Below are 5,699 nucleotides of genomic sequence, written 5' to 3'. Positions count from 1 at the left end.
GTGTGTGTGTGTGTGTGTGTGTGTGTGTTAGTTGCTCAGTTGTGTCCGACTCTTTGCGACCCCATGGACAGTATCCCGCCAGGCTCCTCTGTGCATGGAATTCTCCAGGCAAGAATACTGGATTGCCATTTCCTTCTCCAGAGGATCTTCTTGACCCAGAGATCAAACCCGGGTTCCCTGTATTTGCAGGCAGATTCTTTACCATCTGAGCCACCTGGGAAGCCCATATAGAGCTCCTAGTTTTGCAAAGACTTCCCAGGGGCTATAAGAGGGAACAGAGTTCTGATCACTCACAATTATTCACAGCCATTTTATAAAATGTCAAGTAAATGGCAATCCAAATTTTTCTTTTGGGGTCACAGTTTCCAAGCCCCCAAAAGAAAGATTCCCAACCAGTGCCCCATCAGTCCAAAAGAGAAGAACCCCAACCAATCCCCGCATTGGAGATGAAGCTGAATGAATGACCAAGGCTAGTTCAAAAGGGAAAAAATTCCCAACCATTGCTCCTCCAAAGGCAAAATCAATGCAATGGAGAACATACTCTGGCTTCGTCATTCACGAGCCCCTTATTTACCAAAGATGTCTCAACTGGTCAGTGCTAGTACTAACACACACACAAACAACAAACATAAGGTCCCAAAACAGAGGATCAGACAAGGCATAGTCCAGAATTTCCACTTTCATTCCCAGACGGAGGCCCAGAGTGGCCTGGCTCCTGAAAGAGAATGGACCACAGGTGGCTCACCTCAAAATGATACACACAAGAACACAAACAACAACTCAGCTACAGGCACACAGACAGGAATTCAGGGGTAATATAGTCTGAAATTCCACTCCTACTCCCAGACAGAGGCCTCCAAACACACTGGGCGGGCTCTTGAAAGAGAACAGACCAAGTGGCTCAATTCCTGAAAGGGAAGCCGCCCTGATGGAATGGAGAGAATTCCCAGCCTGGGAAAGCTGGAGCAACTCACCCAATGACACCTAATATGGACCACAGCTCTGGATATTTCTCAACTCCAAACTGCCTCGTGTCCTGGATGGCTGGCACCTGTTGGGGATAGTTCTTCTGAGATCCTTGGAGTGAAATGGGCATGGGCAGCTGCTGGAGGCTCAGTCAGGGAAGATGCTGTCCCTAGCTAGGATTGATTCCTAGGCTGGCTTGCCAAAATGATTAGCCCAAGTTCATGTGCCTGACACTCAGTGAGGCCAAACAAACTGAAACTCAGAGTTTGGAGCAGAGAAAGGTTTATTGCAGAGGCAAGCAAGGACATGGGTGGCTCAGGTTCTCACAAGCCCAAAGCTCCCCGAAGGGTTTTGGAAAAGCAATTTTAAAAGCCAGGTGAAAAGGCGGTGGGGGGTGGGGTGGTGTCACAGGGTAAGGGATCAGCTTACACAGCTCTCTGGCTGATGGTGAGGGAACAGGGTGGTGTCACAGAGGTTAACCTTACCAGTCCTTAGGCATCAAGAAATTAACATCTTCCATTTGGTTGGATTTGTTTGTTTGTTTTTTAAAATTAATTAATTAATTAATTTTTGGCTGTGTCGAGTTTCCATTGCTTCAAGGGCTTTTCTCTAGTTGCTGTGAGTGGGTGCCCCTCTCCAATTGTGGTCCACTGGCTTCTTGTTGCAGAGCTCATGTTCCAGGGCTTACGGTCTCAGTAGTTGTGGCACGTGGACTCAGTCATTGTGCTTCCCAGACTCTGGAGCACAGGCTCAATAGTTATGGCACAAGAGCTTAGTTGCTCCATGGCATGAGGGGTCTTCTTGCACCAGGGATTGAACCCATGTCTCCTGCATTAGCAGATGGATTCTTAATCACTGAGCCATCTGGAAAGCCCCTGGTGGGGGCTTTTCACATCCGTAAAACAATTCAGGAAATGTGCATCAAATACTGCTATCCAGGTACTTCAGAGAGGAGCTAAAGCAGAGGATATGGGGGAAAGGCCTGTCCCAGGAAGGCCCCATAGGATCCTGCTCAGTTTTATACCCAAGCCCAAACTTTGCTGAAATTCCTTGCTAGTTAAGCACCCAAACCTAAGTTTCTTTCCTGCAAATTCCTCTCAAATCTATTGTTTCTATGTCTAAATATCAGAAAAGCTGCCTGCTTTGGTCACTTCTCAGGTTCTATTTCTATGAGACCTCTGAACACAGAAATCAAATTGGTTTCTTTTTTTCCTGTTAATCTGTCTTGCATCAATTTTATTATTAGTCTAGCCACAAGAACTCAAGATGGGTGTGTGTTTGGGGGGAAGGTTCTCCTTCCCCCATAGTCAAGGTTTGCCCCAGGGTTAGCTGTCTGGTCCAAACAGGTGTGTGCACCTGTGATGGCACGACTGCACAGACCCCCACCAGGTGTCTCACTTGGCAGATTTAAGAACAGAAAATGAGAGATATGAGAAAGAGGTGAGGTGCCAACAGGTTACATATGTGTGCAGCTGGCTGCTGTAGAAATGGTCAGAGCATACTGGCAGGCAGAGAGGCAGTGAGATGGCTTATAAAAACTGCTGGAAAGAGACTTGTGCACCCCAGTGTTCATCGCAGCACTGTTTATAATAGCCAGGACATGGAAGCAACCTAGATGACTATCAGCAGACGAATGGATAAGGAAGCTGTGGTACATATACACCATGAAATATTACTCAGCCATTAAAAGGAATTCATTTGAATCAGTTCTAATGAGATGGATGAAACTGGAGCCCATTATACAGAGTGAAGTAAGCCAGAAAGATAAAGACCAATACAGTATACTAATGCATATATATGGAATTTAGAAAGATGGTAACGATAACCCTATATGCAAAACAGAAAAAGAGACACAGATGTACAGAACAGAATTTTGGACTCTGTGCGAGAAGGCGAGGGTGGGATGTTTTGAGAGAACAGCATTGAAACATGTATATTATCTAGGGTGAAACAGATCACCAGCCCAGGCTGGATGCATGAGACAAATGCTCAGGCCTGGTGCACTGTGAAGACCCAGAGGAATCGGGTGGAGAGGGAGGTGGGAGGGGGGATCAGGATGGGGAATACATGTAAATCCATGGCTGATTCATGTCAATGTATGACAAAAACCACTACAATATTGTAAAGTAATTAGCCTCCAACTAATAAAAATAAATGAAAAAAAAAAACAAACAAACTGCTGGAGCAGAGGTACCATCACTTGTCCTCTGGAGAGCACTGAGCATTGTGATTATCTCAGGATCTTCACCACACCCCCACAAACCCCCAGACACCATCTAATGCAATGACAGGGGGCAACAGAGTCACCAAGGGCAGTGGGGTTTCATTTGAGGTCACTCAGTGACCCACAGACAGAATTAAAACCAAAACTCATTTTTCCTGACTCTCTCTCAAGAATCTTCAGTTTACTGGGCTTCCTAGAAGCCATCTTCCCAGGAATAGGGTCACTTGGCAGACAAGGGAATTGAGTTCTGGACCCAGGCTCTTGGGAATATTGGGAAAAGTCTTTATTTATTTTTTTTGGCAGAACAATGTTAGAATGTGAGCTCCTTGTTTGTTTTGTTTATCATTTGAGTACCTAGTGAAATATCTGCCCATAGAAGGTACTCAATATATACCTGTCGGAAAACAAATGAATCAGTTTGATGACTGATCAGAGAAAACTAGCACCATTCTTGGCTCCTCTTGTCTGCTGATCTCCTCTTTGATGTTTATCTTCTCAGGCACCAACAGGTTCATTTGCTGTGTGTAACTTGTGTCTGCTGAGTTTTATTTGTTCTGCTCCCCCACCTCTCTTTCTCTTATTTGCCAACACTGTATCTATCTTTCCCAAGGTTGAGGCATCTCTTATTCATTTGTTTTGTTTCAGAACATTACACAGCTCTCTGTTTTACCCAGAACCTAAATTACCATACTGTTTTAGGTGAAAGGTCTAGGGTCTGGCGTCCTGGGAAGATCAGGGGTTCTAAGCCAAGTCTTCCTCCAATATGCTGCATCCTTAGCTGTCCTTGTGACAAAGCCATCTTTGGGTGGATCAGAACACCTTGGAATAACCTCACCTCTCTCTGAACAGAGCCTGCGGAACAACCAACTTTGATCCAGCCCAACCCTGTCACATTCCTCTTGCCTTCCCCATCCACACGCTTCACACTTGCCTCCCCTATATCTCACACTTTCAGGACCAAGATACTTGGCCAGAGCTGGTTGGGAATGCTCGTGAGCAAACATAGCACAAGTGGAAGGACCTGGGCTGACCACACAGATCTGGGAGTCCCAGATGACAGGTAGAGGAGCCATCCCCCTTGCCTCCCCCCCCCCCCCACCTCCCCCAACTCACTTTGGGCTCTGACTAGCAGAGAAAACCAGCAATGAGCACAGACCATTGTCACGCTCTCAGGATCCTCACCACAGCCCCATGAAGAAGGTCATGTGAGCAGAAGACAGATGCAGGTGAGCTCAGAGGTGGGGATCCATTGAGGATATCAGATGTTTCTGACGCAGTAGAATGGGGAGATTTGAGGCTAAGACAAGCATTCTAGATAAGACAATTGCTGCAAGGCAAAATGTGAACAAACCCAAGAAGAGTTGCAAATGGTTAGAAGACTGGCTCTAGTTTGTGTTTCTGAAATGGAGGAAGGGTGTGAAGGAAGATTTTCTGGAGGAGAAGAGCTTTTGGAAAGCATTTGGGTAAAGGCAGAGGCTCAATGTCTCTATCTCCTTAACCCAGGTAACCACTGGATTGGAGGTTATCTCTAAGTTTTTCTTTGCAGTTGACATTTTCTACTGGGTCCTTGAGGGCATAGCCAGTGAAAGCTCCAGGAAGGCACATTTTGGTTTCAAGAATCACACTGCCAAGGTAGCTCAAGGGGTAACTGGTAGGATCAGGGCCTAGGAATTAAATGCTGGCGAGTCTCAGATTCTGGCAATGTGGTGACCTCTCTCTGGTGCTAGAAGTGAGGATGGTTGCCATATTTCAGCTACTGTGTGAACAGCAGGATATGTGACGAGTTGTGTAGCCATCGGCATAATAATGACCACATTTTCACACAAGTTACCTTGAATGTTACACACTATCTCATTTAACTCAAACAAGAAGGTCATCAGTACTTGCTTTTTAAACTCATTTTCCAGATAATGAAACTGAGGCTCGGCTTGCCTGTTATTTCTTGCAAGAGAGCTTCCATTATTCCCTTTGAACATGGACTGTTGGGAGAGCTTGCATTTACACCAGGCTCATGATGCTTTAAGTCCTTTTTGTTTTTTGTTTCGTTGAGTCATCTTCAGGGGCAAGGTTCAAGCCCCAGAAGGGAGAGCCTAGGTCAGAGAAAGGCCAACTCCACTCCCAAGATCATAATACAAACTTGTGTGTACAAACATTTCTGACCTTGTTTGGGTTAAATGAGATAGTGTGTGGCAAGTACCTGAAACATCCAAGGTGGCTTACATGAAAAGGTAGTCATTATCATGCCAGTGATCATACCAAGCATTGCCTTCTCTTTGTTCCTCTAAGGAACACATTGCCTCGTTTCTTTGAAGCCCATTATCTAGTTTTCTTCATTTGAGTTTTGGTAAAAATCAGCCAGGCTGTCTCCTCTGTTGTCTGTGAATTTGGGGACTGTTGTCTCTGCCCTGTGGAGCTCAGCCCAGCCTGGGCTGTCTCTGATTGCAGGGTGTGGCTGGAGTGGGAGCTGGCAGGGTGCCTGGGCTCATAGTATAAGGGAACTTGAGGACAG

The sequence above is a fragment of the Muntiacus reevesi genome, chromosome 1 (genome assembly GCF_963930625.1).
Source record: "Muntiacus reevesi chromosome 1, mMunRee1.1, whole genome shotgun sequence".
NCBI lineage: Eukaryota > Metazoa > Chordata > Mammalia > Artiodactyla > Cervidae > Muntiacus > Muntiacus reevesi.
Note: the sequence above shows the minus strand (reverse complement) of the source record.